Raw genomic sequence first — 23856 nt, 5'->3', positions numbered from 1 at the left:
GACATAGTCTTTGCCTTGATGGTGCTTACCTTTTAGGAGAAACTGCAGAAAACATAAAAACCCCAACTTAGCTGGACTTGTATGATGGTCAAATGGACATAATATGATGATTTTTCTCTCAATATGCCCTGTCATTCTTCAAACCAGAATTACTGTAAGCTCCTCAAGGGCAGGGACTCAGAAACGATGGACTACAGTGATGCCATTTACATATGCACACATGTGCATACAAAATATTCACCTCTTGGGATGACTTTTTGATAGATGAGGGCTTATTAGAGATTGGTTTGATTTTCCCTTAGCTTACTTTAAATTAATCTGTCAAAAGGTAATTAAAATTGTTGTTGTTGATGAAATTTGTAACGGTGGCCTTGAGTCTATACATTATTTTATTTCCCTGCCACTGTCACCACTGCCACAACAAAATGAATTTCAAACTAGATGTTTATTGAAAGTTAGGTAGGGTGTGCTGGAGGTTGGATGGTGAGTTGAGACATGCATTAATTATCCATTAAATCAATCAATAAAACATGCTTTTGAGCATGACTCTGTGCCCAGGACCAGGCTGGTTCTGTAGGGGTGTGGGAGAGCCATGTAAGAATTCCGTTTGTCCTTACAAACCTCAAATTTTTCAATGTGAAATCTAGCCAGCATAGAGCATTTGCTTTGGAATGGTGGTACTAAACCCAAGGCCAAAAGAAAGTCGGAAATGAATCGTGTTTGGGCCTTACAGTCAAAGGACTTTCTGTGGAAGAGCTAAGCTTCATAGGATATTTAGAAAATTGAAAAGTTGAAAGAAGGGTTTGGGGAGAGTGGATATAAGAGAGCAAATGAAGGGCATGATGTGGGATGAGACAGGTGAGCCTATTAACAGTGTCATGGAATTAATCACATGAATTTTTAAAAACTGCAACTTGTATTTTGCATATTCTATAATGTAGTGGCTTCTATTAGTTTGAGAAAATATTTAAAATATGTATAGTGTACTATTTTCTAACTATTAAACCATCAAATTTCATTCTCTTCAAAAAGCGTAGGGCAAATTCTTATTTTCTAAGAATATCATTGTGATAATTACATTGAATTAATTCTTGGCCTTGGAATACATCATGCACCATTTCATCTATTCTGTAGTTTTATTTGGATTCCATATCCAACTCATATTCACTCCCCAAAATACAGAGAACATGCAAACCTGATCTCTTATTTTTAGTAAACTGTCATTTTTTACTACTTCGGAAAAAAGTATATGCATGGGCCTGGAAGAAAATGTTATTTTTATAATCTGACATGGAAACTACAAACTTCTGAGTCCATTTTGTACTGGTTTCAATGGAGCATAACTAATTCATTGCTTTCTGGGCATAGTACACTAGAGAGAAATCTTTCAACGAATAGTGCAATGAGATGGCCCATATTTGTATGGCAAAATATATCTTGAAACAGTTTTAACTTCAAAATAGGAACATCCTTAGCAAATTAGATGCTAAATGTTCCCTAGGTACCATAAAGACATCCCAGATAACTCTACCACACTTTGGTGGAAGTATTTGCACATCATTTTCTGAGTCATTTACTCGTCCCCAAACAAAATGTCCTGTCTTCCTCACACAAAGCATGGGTCTCCTGCCTAGGTCTTTTGGCCTCTGCTTCCCTGGGTGGCAGAACTCCCTCTCTATGCACTGCACTCCCTACTTCTCACACAGCTCGTGCTGGGGAATGACTTCCTCTCGATAGAGGTCTAGGGGCCAGGAACAGAATGTGAATCTGGGTTTACTTTTCGGGAATCAATAAACTGTGCATATTCCATTAAAAAATAAGCACCTTAGAACCTTACCATAACGTTGGGGCCAGTGCTAGGTATTTGACTTATTTTAGAGGAAAGTGACTTGTTACTCATTTTCTTGGGTTTTTCAGTTTCAAAACTCAAAAGCGTTGCCGTGTCCAACGACTTCACATTTCTGAAATCCGATTTTGAAATCTCCTGTCTCAACCATCACGTCCTATTTATCCAGTTTACTGATTCCAGTACTCCACTTCAGAAATTTTCTGACCTCTTTGGGACCCATCACTCCCTGACATGACTAGCGTGTTCCCTCCTTGCCATCCTTCTCATAACCGCACTTTCTCCTTGGCTTGGAGTCCATGGTTCTGCTGTATAATTATCCCTTATAAACACCGTCACTCTTTTCCATCCTCTTCATTTGCCAAAACCTCAACCATGATAAGCTGGGCAGAATAATGGCTACCTAAAGATGCCATGTGCTAATCCCTGAATGTGTGAATATGTCAGATTATATGGCAAAGGGGAGTTAAAGTTGCAGATGGGATGAAGATTGCTAATAGCTAGCCTTGAGATGGAGAGGTTGTCCTGCATTATCCAGGTGGACCCAGTGTAATCTCATGGGAGGTAGAGGAGGGAGAAGCAGAGGTATGGCAGCCATTGCTGGCATTAAAGATGGAAGGGATCAACAAAGCCAAGAGATGAGCTCTAGAAGCTGGAAAAGGCAAATAAATGGATTCTTCCTTAGTGCCTCCAGAAGGAATGCAGCCCTGCTGACTTCTTGAATTTAGCCCAGTGATATCCAGTTTGGATTTCTGACCTGTAGCAAGGTAATCAACTCGTGTTCCCTAAGCCACTAAGTCTGAGCAACAGAAGAGCAATAGAAAACTAATGCCCATGGTTAAATTCAACTATCTACTTACTCTCTGCCAGCATCTACAGAGTTGATTATTGCAAATAGCATACCACCATGCTAGTTGGCCTCACTTCAAATATGGCTACACGTCACAATTGGCCTCTTGACTTTTTCAGACTATCTTATCACACTTCTCCTTCTCTTCCAAGATAATTATTTTACAACTTCTCTTTCCTGAAATCTCCATCACTGCATCTCCTCAATTAATTCTTAGCTAATGCTTCTTACTTTACCGAAAAAACAATAATAAATAATTGGAAAATACCACATGTTCCTGCCATTTTCCTCATCTGTTTCCATTGCTGCACAGGTTCTCTGTCTTCCACATGTTATAGTAGTAGATGAACTGTCCATGAGCCAATTGAAAGCCAATCTCTTCCATTGAGTCCTGGATCCCATCCCTCTTGACTTCTCAGGGGCCTCCCTAATGGCAGTAACACTTAGCAGCTCAGGCAAAATATGCTGAAGTCTTAATTTGACCTTCCCCCAAAATGCCATATCCAAATGCACTGGTAATTCCTGTTGTCTCTACACCATAAATGCCGTGAGTCCAATACTTCTGTCATCTAGAGATGAGACTGCTACAGTTTGGTCCAGTTCTTCTTCATCTCTCACCCGATTGGATGCAATGACCTTTCTATCTTCACTCTCCACTGTTCTATGGCCTTAGTAATTTTTTTCTAAAGTGTAGATTAAACTATTTCTTCACCCATAATCTTCAAAATTCTCTCCACTGCAACCAGTAAAAAATCCAGATTCTAGCACACGCTATGAAAATATATGTAACTGGACACCTGTTTACTCCAGCCTCATTACAACTTTTCCCTTCATTTACTCCAGTCATGCTGGCCCCCTTTCTCTCCCTCACATTAAATAGTCTTGTTTCTACCCGGGACAGTTGTATTTGCTATTCCTTCTCTTGGAATGATCTTCTTCTCCTTCAATGGATGGCTGCCTTCTTTGCATTGATGTCTCAATTCAAGAGTCACCTCTTTTAAGAAGACTTCATTAATGCTAGCCAAGTAAGCCTAAAGTTGCTCTATTAAATTACTCATAGCATATATCAGTATCCAAACTCTCATGGATCCATTAACTAAAACATCATCAATTTATTGTCGGCCTGTGCCCACGAGAATGCCTGGCATATAGTCTTTCAATAATTTTTTTAATGACTGACTTTTATGCTAGTCTATAAGTTAACACTCCAGAGTTAACTTGGTTGAAGAAAGATTTGGGCAAGATAACTGTCAAAGTCTTTTTTTATGTGATCATTTACTTGTCCTTGGAAGTACTATGAAAGTATGAAAGTAGGATGCCTGTGTATCATTCCATTGTTATCGTTAGAAATAAGGCTGGCCAGCTGCAGTACCTACCCATCTTTCTGTGTTTCTACTTTGATTCTATGACAGGACTAGTGACAGCAATGATTACCTCAAACGAATAGTTTATACTTAACTGAGCATGCTTATATTTTAATTTTTCTTCTGCCATTACAATGACAAGCTGTGGGCTTTCTCTGCATATGTCACATGTGCATTGCTTTGGTTTCTGAGACTAAAATGGAATAACCTGGGTGGTGGAAACAATGTATAGTTCTTTACATTACTATAGTGCCAAACATGCAGCAGGTTCTCTATGACTAGTTTGATTCACTGATGGATTTTCTATGGAGTCACGAATACTTCTTGCCTCACTGAGGCCTTCCTTTCCTTCATGGCTACAATACACTCACCTTCTACTTTATCCATTGTGCTGTTACTTTTAAGTGATAGCAGAAGTGGGGGAATAATCCCTCCCATTCTGATTTACAAAATAGGATGTTACTAAAGTTTTCTTGATGGTAATGACATAAGAACTCTTAGAACTTTTCAACAGAGTCTTAGCTACTGAAGATCCAATAGGATCATATAATTATGTGATCTCTTACAGCATGATTTGCAAAAACAGGACTGCTGGGAAGCCTCAGTCATTGGCAATATAAAGTCACACATTTTTCCTATGTACAAAACTGCTCTTTAAAATCTGATTATGTGCAGATATTAGGTCTATTTTGTTATTATTATACATATGTTTTTATGATTGGCACAATATTCATGTTTTGAGTTTTCCTTTCTTGACTAAATTAATCATAGTACAATATATAAATGAAGCAATTGATATTACTGAGAGGACAAAAATGCTTAAAGAAAATGCTGCAGTTGAAACTGCAAGTTACTTTTTTTAAAGATCTTATTGATCAGTTGCTTTATTGTAATTTAGACTCAGCCATAGGAAAATATACTCTTTTTGTGTTAAAAGGTTATGTGAACACAAATGTCATTTGAATTCATTAATTCAGTCAGCAAATCACCTTTGATATTATCCTCACAAGCTTTATAAATGCAAAGACAGTGTTCATATGGTTCAGTATTTTTTCTGCAGTGAGCCAGAGTCCTGGTCCCAAAATCAAGTGCATTAATGCTATGTACAATGTGGAATCTCAGTAATTACCAGTTGGCAAATTATGAGGACAATAAAACTTATATGAGGATATATTTTATTTTTTATGCCATCCCAAGTATTTCTCTCTCACATGAAAAAGGCATGAAAGTAACACGTGAATTTTAGAGTGGTTAATGGTAGTTGAAGGGTATGTTCATTTTCCTGAAGATAATTTTTTTAAAATTCTGACTTTCTAAGAAAACTGTAAAAGTCTCTCATAGACGCATTAACAAACAAGAAACAATGACATTTATTTGAAGTTGGGGAATAAGTCTTTGCAATAAGTATGTATAGCATGAAGTTAGCAGTCTCAGAACCTTTTGGCTAAATTACATGAGTCTCTGTCTCTTAGAAAGCTAACCAAGTCTCTATTAGCTTGGTCTAGTCCTGCTATAAAGAAAAGAGTAATGTCATATATCTGTCCTATCATTATAATAATGATATAGTGTTAACCTCTTATGGAAGGGGAAAGAAGTGTAGATGCTAGATTGAATCCCACTGGCCCTAAAATCTTGCTCTTTCTCTCATACACAATCCCTCCGCAAATGCAAAAAGCATGGGCTGTGATCTTTCCCCACATTATTTCAAATGTCCAGAAAGACACTAAATAAAATCAGAAGTTGAACTATTTGAAGGAAGTTCTCTTTCCTTTTATTTTTTGTTTGAAATCCTGTTTAGCATTGAAGCAGGCTTCTGTGATTGACGGTGGTAAATGACACATAGGGTTCGATAGAGTTCTGTGGTGAAGGGTAAGTATTTTAGTGTCTCTGTGACCTGATCCAAAGGCTATTCCTAGCAGTTTGTCATTTAGTACAGAGAAGGTTAGTGAGGTCATGTTGATATATGATCTTTTATGCCCTGAACTTATCACTGCAGTCAAACTGGCCCTATAATTCTCATTAACAATGAGCAGTTATTTTTTGACACTAAAGAATAAAATAAAACAATTTTTTTTGCCCTATTCTCCAAACTACAATATAAAGAAAAGGCACCGCTTGAAGTTTAAAGTATTCCACTAGAGAAATTTAGGGTATCTTTATTTTTACTCATAGGAGTAAAAAGGCTTTAGTGTTCTCAGAAGAAAACCAAATGAGATCACACTAATGAGATTGCTGGTAAGAACTGTCCAAATGTGAACATCACCATGATAAATATCTGTTTTTAGTGGAGAATGAGATTACCTTTAAAGATATTCTAGCATCTCAGCATATATTCCAAAAGGAATAAAATTCTCTAAAGGAAGAAAATGCCAAAGAGATGGGAAGGCAATGTGGGATGGGGGAAAGAAATGCCAGCCTAAGAATTAGGAGATCCCGGTTCTAGTTTGCCTACGTTATGGGCTAAATGATGTGCAGCAAAGACCATAACCTCTCCTTACCTGGTCTTTTCTTGCTTGGATTTTACTAACAACCTGGAGTGTTTTTGAGTCAGCTGACACATTTACTAGGTCTCCAAATCCATTTACCCCACAGACCTTTCTATTTTTATAAGTTTCAGCAGCATCTCCAAGAGCATTAAGAATAAAGTTAAATTTCTTAGCAGGCCATAGAGGTCTTTCAAGGTTTAACCCTTGCTTACTTCTTACATTGCCCATCACCTTCCACTTCCCACCTCCTTCCCCATCCTCTTGCTGTCCAGAACTAATAGAGCTTCTGCCCTAACAGCTGGATCTCCATTTTCCCCCACCACTGACCCAAATCTTACTTAATGAGTTTAAGTAATGACTTACTTCACCTTAATTGCTGCCCTTCCTTTTGGGTTTGGTGCCATTCTTTGTTACATTTTAGCACTTACTGTATTATAATAATCTGTTTACGTATTTGTTCTCCCACTCCCTTCATCCATTAGACTTAACGCTTTTTGGCAAAGGGTAGTAAATGAATAATGAATGCATGAAAATCAACTTTTCTTATTCCTATTATTATAGGGGAAGGGGTGATGGAGTTGAGTCATTGGCTAATACCATTATCAAGAAATCAAATCATCATTTTTACCAGGAATTCAAAATACTTCCCCCTCCCCATTCCAGCTGAATGCTCTGGTGGAAAATAACTAACTAATTAACTGAATTAATTTTAATTCATTAGAATACTAAAATTAATCTTGAAGAAATAGTTCATTTCTTTTACTTTCTAGGCAAAAGATCTTGAATTTGACTTCAAATAATAAGTTCCTTTGGGCTAATTTTTCATTCAACCCTGTCTTGGTTCCAACCGATCATGGTTTATAGCTGGACGTCACTTATCTCTACTAGAAAACACAGATGTAGCCTGGAATAATGGAACAAATATAACTCCACGCAAAATCAGAAAATATGGGTTTGAGTTTGTCATTTCTTAGTGTGGTGACATTGGACAACATACTGAATCTTTTGAACCTCGGTCTTCTATTCTGTAAATTAGAGTAATATCCAGCTTACAAAGTTATGGCAAGTCTCAAGTAAGATGATGCATGATGTGAAAGCACTTCAGAAAGTTAAATGCTAAACAAGTATGCTATTACTCTAACCCTAAACCCAAAGTGTCAGTATTGTTTATAAATTGGCTATCCTAACTTCTTCCTAGTGATACTATACTAGGCAAAAAAGACCAATTTGAATTTTATCTCCTCTGCCAAGTAAAAAGAAACCAGAAAAATGCCTAAAGAAAGCAGGAAGATCAGTGCATCAAGCAGGCCAGATGTAATCCACAACGTAGATAACTGACTTAGGCTAATTGGGAATTCAGAAATAGACATCTCTGCCCTGTATAACTACCCCTTCCCTCAAATATTTCACTCCCTACCCAGACATCTACCTCTAGGAGTGGCACTGTGGGCAACATAGGGAATTCAGAGTTCATCAAATGTCTCTATAGTGTCTCATATTCTGAAAATGCTTTTGCAATCAATTCTATATATTATGCTTCACAAGGACTTAGAGAAGTATGTTAATATTATCCTTGGATCAGAAAAAGAAGACAGCTAGCAATTAAGTGATTTGCCTCAGGTCATAAAGGGAATTAATGCTGATACTAACATTCAAAGAGGCCTTCTTTGCATGGCAAGGAGAACTCCTTTATTTCTCCAGTTGTAAATTATCCATATTATGACCAGATTTACCAGTCCTCAAGGCAGATGACCTTGAGGTACCATTGAGACTCTGAGGGAGCATGTATGGACACCTATACTATTATTGCCAGCTTAGCCATTTCCACATAAGTCATAGCTAGGTGTAATTTTCAGTGGAAAAACAATGGCATATAGAAAGGAGCCATTGATCTATAGTCAGGCAGGTAATACAGAGAAGAGACACAAGGGCAAATCTGTGTTTTGTCTTTAAGAGTTTGATGTTCTTTCCTGGACACCAGTGATTCTCAAACACTTTATGTATTTCTTAAGGATGGGAGTTAACTGCATTATAAACAATCTATATATAAGAAAGCAATCATATGGTGTTATTACTATTATTTACCATTATCTTGGCTACTGGTTCTCATTTCTCTACTCAAGAATATATAGTGAACAAATTAAATAAATTTGAAAGTTTAAAACATGGAAGTAAACATGAGCTCCCACAGGTTAGACAGGCCTCATGACCAAAATGAATTGATAGAAAGGTATATGTCTCAGTCATTAATCTCTTCACAAGATGGTTTACAGTTCTTCTTTCCGACAGGTGGTAGGAGAATATCTCTCCATCACCTTTAGAAGACAGGAGTAGAATAGGACTATTCTGACCAATAAAACATGAGCAGAAATGGCACATGTTACCTCTAGGTGAGAGTTTTAACAGTTAGTGTGAAATGTGGGTCTCTTTTCTCTCTGCCACCATGTCTAGTGTCTGGGAATGCTCCAGATAGTGGCTGTTCTCTTTGTCTGGTCCTGGACGAAGGCCAAGGGGAACACAGGAGTACCCAAGCCATGATGGATACATAGCTTGAGAAAGAGAAAACATATATTTTAAATCACTTAAATTGGAGGGTTGTTTGTAATCAAAGCATAACATGTACTGTTCCTATGAGAAAATTCACCTGATTCAAAAACAGCAAAGGCACTAAAGGAGTAAGAATAGCAAAGCTTAAGAAGAGGCAAACAGTGAATGGATGTCCACAAACCTAAAGGGAAAAGTAGAACACAAAGTGTCTGAGGGACGATAAACAAGGCAGTAGAGAAGTTATTTCATTGGAGTGAGTGAGCCAAAGTCTTTCCTTACACGGATGGCAACACTGGCATGGTGGTTAGACCACCACTGGGAGACTTCATCCATTTGATAGATGTCAGAACTTTTGTTCTGATAAAATGGCAGAATCTGATAAATTCTTGACTTCCAGAAAATAATGTGACATTTCTTTTAAAACCAACAATGTGGTCTTTCAAAAGTTGGGGAGGCAGTGAGGGGGATTGCAAATTGAAATTAAACTTTCTCAATAAGGAAGAACTGCGTAATGTTAAGGACGACATGAAAAACCTAGGAGATTAAGTAGCAACCAACATAGGGAGAGCACTGCACACAGAACTGGACTCCAGCTTTTAGAGAAGTGAACATGAAAGATTTATAGAAGAGATATTTGTGATATCATAATTATACATTTTAAAAGGGTTTGGAACTCTGGCAGGATGGGAAGATTTAGTATATTCGATTACAATAAAGTCACAAATAATCCTGATTAGGAGCCCTCAATCTTTGCAGTATACTATATGCTTCACCAATTCATTCAACAAATGTTTATCAAGTAACTACTGGGAGTTAGAAATCATGTCAAAATGGTGGGGCTCAAAGAGGACATCAGTTCTGCCCTCAGGAAATTTACAGTAAAGCAAGAGAGACAAACAATAAAGAAGTAATCCCAGCACTTTGGCAGGCCGAGGTGGGCGGATCACAAGGTCAGGAGTTCGAGACCAGCCTGGCTAACATGGTGAAACCCCGTCTCTACTGAAAATATAAAAATTAGCCAGGTTTGGTGACATGTGCCTATAATCCCAGCTACTCAGGAGGTTGAGGCAGGAGAAGCACTTGAACGCAGGAGGCAGAGGTTGTAGTGACCACCACTGCTCTAGCCTGGGTGATAGAGTGAGACGCTGTCTCAAAACAAAACAAAACAAAACAAAACAGAAAACAACAAAAAAACCCAAACAAACAATAAACAGATAAGCCCCCGGTAGCATTTATTAAATATTTAGTATTCGTTAGTGATTATGACTGTGCCTTTACCTAATTTTTTCCCCTAACTATAAGCCTGCTAGATAGGAGTAAACGGGAGAAACGGAGGCACAGAGAAACGAAGTAATTTAGCCCTACATTTATACAGTAATTGTCCAAACTATGACAGGAAGTCAATCTTCTATGATTTCAATGTCTGTATTCTTTCAACCATACTTTGATGCCTTTCATATCTAACTTTGAGATTCTATATACTGTTTTTACATTTTAAAAATGTGTGTGTGTGTGTGTGTGTGTAAAATGAACAATAGATTTATCTCACAGACAAAAAATACTTCTTTATGTGATTATTTTGTTCTTTTTTTCAGTTCAACTGGAAAATAGTTACAGAAAATCAGGGGACATTAATGGTTTATAGGCTATGATTTGAGAACCTTTCTAGTAGTCACATGTAAGATATAAAGTTGCTTTTCAACAAAGAGTCTAAAAATATTTAATGGAGAAAAACGGATACTCTTAGGGAAGAATGACAAAATCCTCTCTAAAAATACAAGCGACCAAATTGGTTTTACAAATTTATAGGTGAGGTTAGACATTTTCTTATTTTTAAGAGGATTTTGTTCTTTTTCTTCAGGGCTTGAATTCCACGAATTAAAAAGGGAGGTCTTACATATTTCTTTTTTCAGAAGTCCCAGTAATGTACACCTATAATTGGAGGAATTTTGGCATCTGAGAATATAACTCAGCATTTATTATAAGCCAAACAGCTAAATTGATTTTAGCATTCTGGAAGAATAATTGCACCTTTGGTGCTGAATTGCTTCCCTATGAGCATTGAGCCAAATATTAATGTACATTTGAAAGGAAACGAAAAACGTTCAAACTCTAATGTACCTCAGGCCTATAAATCGGAATCCAGTCACTTTAAATTAAGTTGGATTTCTTGAAGCAAAACTACTTTTATTATTTTTATATTACTGTTCTGACCCACAGTTTATACACCACATAACAGTGTTCTAAGCTTTTCAAATACAATAGAAATCTCCATGTGGGAGGTTTCTGTGATATTGCTCGCTCCACCTAACACAAGCAACCAGCCCAGTGTCAACTCATCTCCTAGGACATCCAAAAGACATGTGATATTCATTCTACTCAGAGTTCTTTCTGTAACTCAGTGCATCAAGGACAAATTTACTGCCTGTTAATTATTTTACATTTTTTTTTGCATTACAGAAAAATTTAAATTTCTAAATAAGCAAAAAAAGGAAAAATGTATAATCTAATTACCTAACAAAAAAATTGGTAATATCTTGGTTTGTGACTTTCCAAACCCTTTTCTTCGTAGATAAATAAAATTTTATTTTTACAAAAAATACAATACTAATATTTATTATTTTTTTACTTAATCACAGGTTAAAATAATATCTACAAATAATTTAACACAGATGTATAGTATTAGTGTATGGCTCTCCCATATATTTTAAAAACCAACCACTATATTTGAATATTTGTCTCCAATATTTGGTTATTATCACATCATTCCTTAGCATATCTGTCATAAAACAAGTTGAATGTTTATTTTTATTTATTTATCTGTACAATTGTTTATTTTTTGCAAATGTTAAAAATAACATTTTAGAGGTGGGAATACAATTTTGGGTGATAAGGAGTTAATGAATATTAGATCTTAGTTCTGACAGTGCGTCCTACCTTCTTCCTGCTGGAAGTCCTGTCCCAGGCCCCACCTGGGTGCTAGATGCCAGGGGCTTCTACCTTCTACACCCTTGCTTCGCTCCTTGTTGAGACTGGGGCTCTTCCCTGACCCAGTCCAGACATCACCACCTGTCCCTGGGGATGAACCTGTCTTGCATAACACTTGAAGGGAAGGTCCAGCCGCGATTGTCTGTCACTCTTCTTAGCCAGTCTTGCTAAGCTGACAGTTTCCAGAATGTGTGATGAGCCCTTAAAATCATGCTTTGCTACCTGGAGCCCTTAGGAGCCACTCTGCAGGATACCCATACCATCCTTCGAGGCTGACCTTTGGGGGCTGTGAGTAAACATTTCATCATTCACATAAGCATTCATTCATTCACCTATCACACAATTTAGTGAGATCGTACTTTTCATTAGATTTTGTCTGGGTTTGGAGATACAAGTGTGTATAACATAAACTCTATCTTCATGGAGTGGGTCTAACTTTCAGAAATCCCAGGGAATTCTCAGCCAAGAGAGAAGGCATTTATGGCATCCAGTTAGAAAATCTCTGGAATTCATTTTCAATAGAGTGGTAGATGACATTTAGTTTGGAGCAATTGTGGCATTAGGTATTTTTATTTCAATGATATTCCCTCTTACATTCACGGAAATCCTTGTTAACTCAAGGTTGGAAGAGAATAATGCACCTAGGATGTGAAACCCACCCTTCTGTTAACATAGGTTACAAATACACTGAAATACATAGAACCAACTATGCCTCCACCACGTCCACCTTCCCTACCTTGGAGGAGTGTGTATGTTATAGGTAAAGTGTGGGGACAGAAGCAAGGAACACGGGATGACTTGTGGGTCATAACATTATTGTGATTTAAACAAGATTGTAACATTGGATACTCTGAACTTCCAATCCGCAGCATTATTTATTTTTGGATACTGAATCATTAAGCCAATGAAAACTTTTCTCTTATTTCAATGTCAAGTGTATATACAGATTATTAATTTTTTTTTTTTAATATTAGATGGAGTTTCACTCTTGTTGCCCAGGCTGGAGTGCAATGGCACAATCTCAGCTCACTGCAACCTCTGCCTCCTGGGTTCAAGCGATTCTCCTGCCTCAGCCCCAATTACAGGCATGTAGCCACCACACCAGGCTAATTTTGTATTTTTAGTAGAGACAGGGGTTTCTCCATGTTGGTCAGGCTGGTCTCAAACTCCTGACCTCAGGTGATCCGCCCACCTCGACCTCCCAAAGTGCTGGGATTACAGGTGTGAGCGATCGCGCCCGGCCACACAGATTGTTTTTACACTACCCAGGCTCAACACTCTAAGTTGGAAGAGACCTCAAATATCTTCTAGCCCAAGACATTCATTGTAGAAATGAGAAAACTAAGCCAACATTACATGGCTTGAAGTTTTCCCACTTCAGAATTTGAATGTCCAAAAGCAATTAAGAGTTATTTCTGACTGAAAACTGAACAGAATAAGGTAATACCCTAAAGGATAATTCTTCAAAAAGTATCAAGAAAATAAAAATAAAAATGAATAATTGTCCAATTAAATAAAATCCCAACTTTTAAGCCAGACATTCAAGGTCCATTTCTTGTCCTTCCTAACATAAGGTCTCCTCTCCAGCCAAGTCACTTTTTGAATGAAAGCATACAGATCCATGATCCCGTTCAGCCTGCTAATCCACGACTCGACCTGCTTCACGCCTAGTTCAGAAATTCAGTCTGCCTTCCAGACAAGTAGGTCCTATAGCTATGGATCTTTGGCTAACATGTACTCTGTATGGAACACATATTCATTTGCATGTACAAACGTTACTTTGGAAATTTAATAATTCTTTGCATATGATGGTATGTGGTAACTCCAAGACATTTTTTTTTTATTCCAAGATTTTACAACCCTGTGAACTTCTCAGGATGCACTAGGGAGGAGAATTCACTGTTGCTCTATATATTTCTTTATTCAAGAATTATATAAGGATACCAGCTCTCTCACTGATCTTTACCATGATCATTATCACATCCACTCTCTAAGGCTGAGGTCAAAGCTGGCAGTGCCTTCAACATCTCCCTTTGCCATGCCTGCCTTTTTGTCCAGCTCTTGCTGTGACTGACAACCACCATGGACCTGATACCTTAGACCCCTGTTTTTCCTGATGTTGCACTAAACTACTGGGCTGAAAACCCCATACAATCCCAGCTCCTGAGTCCCAACCCAAGTCACACGTGCCCTGGACCTCAGAGGGAATATGAAACCCTGGAATGCAGGGTGTGCCAAGGATGCGTATTGGCCAGACTGAAACTCCTAACGCTTATCAATTCCTTTCATTCTTCTCAGTCTACAGCTTCTTATTCTACAAGGGCTTCAACTGACCATACCCATTCCCTGGCACCCAACCACATATGTGACTAAAATAATACAGGAGGTTTTTGTGTTTTGCTTTTGTTTTTGCCTGTATCAAACAGATTATTAATACTTTTCCATTACTATGGTTCAGTTTTTTGGTAAGCAGCTCTGTCCATGATTAGCTTTTTTTTTTTTTTTTTTTTTAAAATCTAATGGGACCAGCTAATGAAAACAAACCTTGATAATCAGAGAAAAAAATAATACACAAAGGATTTAACATTATTATCCTGCTTTCTTGGTCCATGAGACAATGTAACTGAAATCTATCTTTTAGATCATATTATTAACAATCAGCTATCGATTTTCAGGTTTACGTTGTTTCGGGTCATTTGTTGTATTTCTCTCCAGAACATTGCTAGATGGTAGCAAAGAAAATATCCTATAAAATGAGCAAGTAAGATGCAATGTTTCAAAGCTTGACCCATGGGGTGAGTCTAGTTGTGTGGCACAAACAATATACCTGGGTGGCTACCTTTGCTGGAAATCTCTTAAGAAAAGCAGCCAGGATATAAGTTTATATATCTTGGGTTGTCATTAAACTCAGTCTGGGGAAAGCAAATAAAATATAATTGATTTTTTTTCTCTGGAAGATGCGATTTTCCACTGAAATATGTAAAATAAAATATGTTCAATAAATTAAATGATTTTTTAAAAAATACAAAACACTTATGAAGTTGAAATATTTTTAGAAAGAATTACAACTTGAGCTTTCTAGCATCACATATCCAGGGCAATCTAACACATGCCTTTCAATTAGGAAAAGCATATACAACTTAAAAACTTTTATGTTTTTCAGTAGAAATTTCTCTACTGAGGCTTAAAATTCAAAAGGTGCATTCTGAAAGTCACTTAAAAATGTCTGAATATTCTGAGAAAATTATTTGTAAAATGTAGGGCAATATATCAAAAATAGTCATAAATATCTAAAACTATTTTGGTTCAGCAAAAGAGTCATTGAATTCTAGTAAACTAGTTTTCTAAAGTTGTATCTTTTTAATGAAGGTTGTTAAATATTCAGGAGGATCAAAAGGCATTCTATTTCCAGCATCATCTACATCAAAAGGCAGTTCTTAAGAAATTGGTAATTAGGTAGAGTTTTATTCCAATAACAGAGCTTTATATCACATATTCCTATTTAAGGCACTGAGACAACAAACAGCATAACTAGGACCCTAAGTTGAACCCCACCTGATTAATCGATACCCACTGTGCAGGGAGAGCACTTCGTTGAGGCAAAGCTGAAATCATTGCACAGCGTCTCAAATATATCAACTTGATGATTACCTGACTAGCCTTTCCTGCTGACTTCTTGTCAACACGTGAAAGCCCATTTGGCATTGTTTGACTCTGCTCTAAAATGCAGAAATAGGCAGATCACCCAGGCTCTCTTTTGAAGTGAAATACATGCAGCCTGGAAGCTGACAGGCAGTATTACAGGGAACTAGGAAACAAAACCCTCAGAGACCGCTCAGAAAAATACCTATAGGAGGCCATTAAGACAACAAAGCTCTTGAGGTAAAATTCTATCTAAGAAGCTTTAATCAAAGAGCAGTGTGAATCTTATATTCTTGTTCTTTCTTCAGCATGATTAATATCATCAGTTCCTTAGGGCGCTCAGTAAGAAACAACATTTCAAAAATACTCCCTGGATAGACCAAGAAAAAACTGCCAAATACACATTCTACACAAGCAAAGTATTCATTGTAGAGGGAGATGTTTTTTAAAAAGAGTAAAAATAAAAAAAACAGAGAGGTCTTTATAAGTTTTTTTTTTATAGCTAGTCATTCACAAATAGTAATTCAAGCCAGCTCCAGACACACTTATACACGAAGTCCAACCTGACTCCTTTTCCCAGCCACTTGCCTCAAGGTGTCCCAACTTTTCATCTCCCTTGTTCAGCATCTTATTGGAAGAAAGTCTGGTAAGAGTTGGTATGGAAAAGCACTATCTATACACATATGCAGATTTCAGATTAAGAAATAGGATCCTCCAGCTATGTGCTATGTAACTTTGAAGAAGTTACTTAAGTATTCTTGGGCCAGTTTATTCATTTGTTACATGGGGATAATAATGCTGAGCTCAAAAGATGATTTTGAGAATGAAGTGAGGTATCTAATGTATGTAGGAACAGGTTCAATAAGTGGCTGTTGTTTTTGTTGCTATAAACTGATTCCCCCTGGGTGAATCTGCTGTCGCTGCAACTCATCCGTAGGATATTTCCATTTTAAAGGGGTTTCTAGAGGATTGGAGAACTCTCAGGACCAAAAGATGTCAATTTAATTCAGGCATTTCAGGCACCCTGCTGGGCTGGTGGGTGAGTTAATTTCTGTCATGGGAGCCTTCCTTGTACCTTTCAAACAGATGCACAGGAAGCCATGAGCAGTGAATCTGGATCAGAGGAATTAGGTTCAAATGATGGTTTTACTACTTGCCAAGTGTGTGAACCTTAAGCACATTACTACTTAATCCTTCATGGTCTAGGCTTTCACATAGATAAGGTGGGGATAACGATATATAAGAGGTCATTGTAAGACATATAAGAGGTTAATAAGAGGGTTACATGACACAAAGCATAAAAATGACATCTTTTAGTCCTGCGAGTTCTCCAATCCTCTGAAAACCTCTTTAAAATAGAAATACCCTCACACCTGTAACCCCAGCACTTTGGGAAGACAAGGTGGGCTGATCATTTGAGGTCAGGAGTTTGAGACCAGCCTGGCCAATACGGTGAAACCCCGTCTTTATTAAAAACAAAATAAAAAACCAAATTCCTCCATTATTGGAAGAAAATTCTACTTAATTACCAATTTTTTAGGAATTGCCTTTGATGTAGATGATGCTGGAAACAGGCATGAAAATGAGTACCGTCAATGGTCAGTGTTATACAAGTGTAAATTATTACCATGATCCACTCCTTGCCCTTGTCATAGAACATGCCCCAAGAGTGATACAAATTTTTACCATTGAGAAACAAATAGTAACCTAACTGGTCAAGAATAAACCAGAGAAGGAAAGAAAATACACACACATTTAACCCAAAACAATTTTGATTCCAAATTTGGGCATTTCAGCATTCATATGGCTAGCAGAGTTTGAGAACTATCAAAATTACCTGGGCAAATAACAACAGATACAAGTCATAAAAGGGGTGAATCTTAAGGCACTACGCCTACTGAAAGAAGCCAGGCATACAAGTGTCCATCAAGAGATGAATTAATCAACAAAATGTAATCTATACATACAAATGAAATATTAATTCAGCCTTAAAAAAGAAGGAAATTCTGACACATGCTACAACATGGATGAACCTTGAATACATTATACTAAGTGAAATCAATCAGTCAAAAAGGACAAATATATATATATATATAGAGAGAGAGAGAGAGAGAGAGACTTATATATATAGACATATATAGAGAGAGACTTATATATGGAGAAATTTATATATATATGTATAAAATAAATATATATGTGTGTGTGTATATATATGTACATATAGCCTGCTGTCCTCTCTCTAACACAACTATACAGCTTACTGAAAAAGGAAAAAGTAAAAGACAATCACTTGGGATGCTCTATGAAAACGTGGATTTTCAGACTATACCCTGAACTTACTAAATCAGTATCTCTTGGAGAAAGACCTGAGCCTCTGTAGTTTTAAAGAGCTCTTCCAGATAATTCTGATATGTACCTCTGGTTAACCACTGAAAAGTTTCTGTGATCACATCTTAATCTACTTAACTAATTGAAATTTTAAGAATTTTTAACACTTTCAATTTTGTATGCTGCATTTTTGTTCCATGTTCTGATTATTTTATGTAAATACTAATCTTTTTTAAAGGTGGCAAAATTGCACCAAAAAAAAAAAAAAAAAAGTGAGGCAGAGAAACATAGTGCAACCATGTAAATATTTAGAATTTTGGTTATTACTTATGTAACTAATGTTGATTGTGTGCATACACGTCAGGAACTTTTCCAAGGCCTGGGGATATATTCAGAGATGAGCAAGCCAGACAAAGTCCCTGCCTTCACGAATCTTACACACTAGTAGAAAGGATCTCAGAGAAATATTGATGATGTGTAAGCAGGCTTTCATTGAAAAATAAACACTACTCAATAAGCACACATTAGAGTCTAAGAGATTTAAAAAAGTAAAACAAATCAAAACAAAATAAACCTGTAGATTTTACAACTTGTATTTTCATCTTGTAATTTAATTGAGACTACTGAACCAGCTCAGGAGCATGTCAGGTGATTAAGACAACTGCTGAGAGTAAAAAGTACAGAAAAAGAAAGTAAGCAACTAGCTCCAATCTTGTGTGAATGTCAATGAATACATCTGGCTCCTTATAGCTCTCAGTGTTGCTCTTTGAACCCTTAGTTGTTAAAAATATTAGGCAGACACATATGTTTTGCAGTGAAGAAAAACTGTTGCTAAGGCTTTGTCATTGTAGAAAAAGCTGCCAATAAATTCTCTTTGTTTTTCCATAATGCGCAAGTCAAACTCCAGGAAAAGAAAAAGCCAAGTTTCTGGATTGTTTCTTTGTCCATTTGTCAAACATTTATTAAACAGAGACTGTAATAGTATCTACCTCATAGATGTTGTGAGTGAGAAGTGAGAATACAAATCCTTTAGCCCAATGCTTGGTACATAAAATGCTCTTAGTAAATATTAACATCATTGGCATATTGGTCTGATCACTGGCCAGGCATCTTTCTTTCCAGGAGGTGGAGATGCAGAGACAATTGAGACACACACCTTCAACAAGAATCTTAATATAACATCTAGCAGAGGGTGGGATGCCAAACAAATAAAGCATTATGCTTGCTATTGTAAGGAGAGTTCAGTAACATCACCGAAAAGTTCTCTGGGGGGTAGAGAAGAGAGAAAGGAAGGTTAGGTGAGCTATTAAGGAGAAAGTTTTGCTAGTATTTTTTATGTAATTGCAATTGTGCAAAGATACTTTCAGAAAAAATGTTTTCTGCCACCTTTGTGAAAAGTCGTTATGATAATGTTGACTTCAAAGATTTTGTATAAAACTCAAATATATAGGATAATTCTTACGGATACTAAAGGCTCATATTATTAGATTTGGAGTTTAGATCTGTGATAGAATTAAAGCTGGTTTTAAAGAGTGTGCTATTTTGGGATAAAGAGGAGAATCAGACAAGTTTCAGCTGTAAACAGTATTAGAAATCATGTAATCTACACCTTCATCTAGATAAGAAAATTGAGGAGCACATGGGGTAAGTGAAAATACAAACAAAGGTTCCATCTCAATGAAACGAAGTATGTACGTAACAAGCCACATCTATTTGTTCTGTGTTGTCCAGTATGGTAACCACTAGCCATATTTAGCTATTTAAATTTAAAGTAATTACAATTAAATAAAAATTTTTAAAATTAATTCCCTGGTTAAACTAATGACCTTTCAGCTCTTTAATGTGACCAGCACCTCCCTTATCAAGCACCACATACATAGAACATTTTCATCATCCTAAAACATTCTATTGAGTTGCACTGTGTTAGTTTTACAATGAGAGAGAAAAGTAACTTTCAGTCACTACTGAAAGCATTTCACAATGAATAAAAAGCTTGTTTAATGTTGTTACCAAATTTTTCAAATGTACTTCTCAAGTTACCTATGCAATTGCTAGTTTATAGAAAAATCTGGGGTGGGAGATGGTGGCTCATGCCTGTAATCCCAGTGCTTTGGAAGGCCAAGGCAGGAGGATTGCTTGAAGCCAGGAGTTTGAGATCAGCCTGGGCAATATAGAGACCCTGTTGTTACATTTTTTTTTTGTCTGAGACGGAGCCTCGCTATGTCGCCCATGCTGGAGTGCAATGGCGCAGTCTCGGCTCCCTGCAAGCTCCTGCCTCAGCTTCCTGTGTAGCTGGGATTACAGGCACCCACCACCACGCCTGGCTAATTTTTTGCATTCTTAGTAGAGATGGGGTTTCACCATGTTAGCCAGGATGGTCTCAATCTCCTGACCCTGTGATCCACCTGCTTCGGCCTCCCAAAGTGCTGGGATTACAGGTGTGAGCCACCGCACCCAGACATATTACAAAAAAAATTTAAAAATTAGCTGACCATGGTGGTGCACCCCTGTAGTCCCAGCTACTCAGGAGGTTGAGGCAGGGAGGTTTGCTTAAATCCAGGAACTCAAGGCTGCAGTGAACTACGATCATGCCACTGCACTCCGGCTTGTGCAACAGATCAAGATCCTGTCCCTAAAAAATAAATAAATAGAAAAAATCTAACTTTGCACTCAAATGTTTCACATTAAAAATCAGGCGAGCATCACCACTGAATGCCTAACTTTGCAGATGCATCAAAGTTGCGAGAGTAATTTTTGGAAATGGAGGTGGAAACCATTTTAATGTTCCAATTGTCATACATTTCAGGAGCAATCTAATGCAAATATCTACTACAGATTATCAAAAGGAAAAAAAAGGAGGTAAGTGAAATTTAAGTAGACCATATTTCAGGAGAGAATTCATAAAGTAGAATACAAAGGAGGAAATGTAGGCTTCATTGCTTTCTTAAAATGTTATAAAAGTGAACTTTTAAAAAGTGACTTTTCCTATGAATTTAGGAAGTAAAAAACTGCGAAGTATTTCCCCCTTTTGATAATAGTTTTTCACAGTATAAAAATACATAAAATATTAGATCATAAAAGATGTCTTGTAAAAGAATATGCCATATAGAGAAAAAAGTGTCCTTAAACTTCTTAGGGAACGTGGTGTTATATCACGATTAAAAAGTAGGAGAAGGGGGACAATTTGAAATTTTAAAAAATTTCTTAAAATACTTCTTCCAGGAAACTGAATTTTGAAACTATCTACTGTGGAGTTTGTTCTTGGGCCTAAGAAGTCAGAGACCTACTCAGTATCTTTATCTGATTAAGTTTCTTTTTATGTAAAAATAAAAAATCCACAAATTTCCCTTCTGTGAAATCATTACTTACTATTGTTTCTCTCTGTACTTCTCTTTCTGATTAGTAACATTCGTTATCAGTGGCCACAATAAGCCTTGCCTGTAACCATATGGGCATTTAATATTCCAACGTGCCCTTACACTGGTGCCAAGGGAGTGATTGTGGTATATGCTTCCATTTGGAAATTCCTCTCTCATAATCATTTAATACGTTTTTCACTTCAATTTAATTTTTAAATATTTTACCATATAAACATTTTGAATTATTATCTTACTTGCACCCTAAATTTTAATTTATTTTTTGCATATTAATGATTCCCTTTTTCAATATTCTCATAGCTTATATCATAGTTGAGAGGGTCTCAAACACAAACTGGTGCCAAAAGTGACAAAATAAGAAAGATAAGGACTGTACAATGATCATATCTGTGCATGGTATAGATGGCTGATTTGTAATCAGTACACTTGCATGATTTTATGAATTTCCAGTAAAACTTTGCCAAAGGAAACCTTCATTTTATTGCTTGTTCCCACAATAAATTAAAGCTTATCAGCAAATGTGATTTTGTTTTCAGACAACCAATGCATCAATTTTTGATATCAATTTATGCATAGTTTCCTATAAAGTCTGTCATATCTTATTATGCCGTATAAATGTTGGGAATGAGTAAAGATTACCCTCGTTTGCACAGCAACTGGCTGGCCAAGGTAGTCAGAAAGACAGCCATTCAAAATTCAGCCAAATACCAGTAGGGCAGGCATTTTCCAGAAATGTGCTCCTGGTCACAAATAGCATTTTCCGTGCTGTTCACCTATAATCTAAAAGCAACAGCAAACAGAACAGTATTACGGCCTGAAGCGATGGAGATTGCCTGGTCCAATTGAAGCAAAGGTTTTGGCCAGATTCAAGGGGGGAAAAGGCAGGCTTATAAATAGTTATCCTCTCTGTGAGCACTGAATAAAGTCTTCACCAAACAATGTGTGTGCACCTAATGTGAACGAAGGCTGGGTTTTGGTAGGTCTGAAGGGGAGGCTAACGGCTGGACCTTGAGTCTCCTGTCCCATTCACCACCAGAAGCCCAGGTTCTCTTTCAAGCCAGTCTGAATTCAGAGGACTTGTGTTTTGACTTTCTTCCAGGAGATTTTCAGGGCTAATGTTAATGTGCCTTACATGACATTTTCATTGTTCTGTCCTCCTTGTCCTCTTATCCACATTCTGCTTTTGTCAACTTAATCCCCAACCAACCCTCCAATTTCATCTTTCCCCCACTCCAAACCCTTCCACAGTGCTTGCTGTGAGAGGATCTCGTCCTCCTCTTACCCCCTATTTCTCACCTCCTTCTCCATTTCCTCTAGACCCTGCATATAGATCTGCCCTTCCTGAATGATCTTCTTGCACAGATCTCATCATTCCCATCTTGTCTTCTACCCATCAAGGGATGACAGTGGGCCTGGTTCCTCACTGCCCTGTCCAGTTCTGCATTTTCTTCCCTCAGAGTCAGCTTTTTTGCACTTCCCAAAGACCTGAGCCTGCCTCTACGAAGTTCCAGGATTGGAGAGAACCTGAGAGCTTCTCTAGTCCATGACCCCACTGTTCCTCAGAGGACACCAACGGAGAGGGAGGTGATGAGGATGGCTGCAGTAGATAGTCCTTGCCCCTCTGTAGTATCATGTGTCCATGTGCACGTGTATACACAGTTGTATTTTAGCTAGATTTGCATAGAGAATCTACCCATGTGGTGGTGTATTCCTTGTTTAACCCATGAAAATGATGCCAATGGTATAAATTTTAGGCTAAGAGGAGGGGACTAGATGTCTTAATATGCCACCAGGAAAGATATTTTAGAGCATTTATTCAGTCAGTCAACATTTATTGAGTGTTTATTGTGTACCAGACATTGTTTTAAGCACCAAAAATATAAGACAAATAATGCATTTTAAGATGCCCATTTGTAGTGGGGGCAAGAGCTACATGCACAGATAGAATATAATGTGGTAAATGCAGTTAGAAATATGTATGGGACATTTCAGTAGCACAGAGAAGATTCCGGTTGAGATAGGGTGCAGGGGCTTGTTCAGGGACAGTTTCCAGGGAGGTGATTTGAGCTTGCATAGGGGTCCATGCCTGGAAGGACAGAGAGAGGCCAGGCCAGGCAGAGGGAGCAAGACCGGGATGTGATAGACACCACAGAGTGTGTGTATGTGGGAGCATGAGAGACAGAGTGAGGGCAGCGGCGGGCGGTAGCGGGAGGCGGTGGGTGGCGAGGAAAAGGAGGAGGAGGAGGAGAGAGAAATTTAAAACAATTCAAGTTTGAGAGTACATTGAGTCAAGAAACTCGCAAGCCTTGTGTCTGGAGGGCAGGGTAAGGACTTGCATAAGCCGGGTTAAGATACATAACACTGACAGCAAATAGCGCCTCCTACTGTGTGCCAGGCACTATGCGAGGGGCTGTGCACTTATGATATC

The 23856-nt window shown here is 37.5% G+C and overlaps 1 protein-coding gene across 3 annotated transcripts in view; it reads right to left on the bottom strand.

The window, feature by feature from the left end:
* The window catches only part of HS3ST5 (heparan sulfate-glucosamine 3-sulfotransferase 5), a 282813-nt gene that overhangs the window by 56146 nt on the left and 202811 nt on the right, over nt 1–23856 (bottom strand). The gene's annotated exons all lie outside the window — the stretch shown is intronic.

Source organism: Macaca thibetana, chromosome 4 (assembly GCF_024542745.1).
Source record: "Macaca thibetana thibetana isolate TM-01 chromosome 4, ASM2454274v1, whole genome shotgun sequence".
Classification (NCBI taxonomy): domain Eukaryota; kingdom Metazoa; phylum Chordata; class Mammalia; order Primates; family Cercopithecidae; genus Macaca; species Macaca thibetana.
Note: the sequence above shows the minus strand (reverse complement) of the source record. Positions and strands in the feature narration are given on the sequence as shown.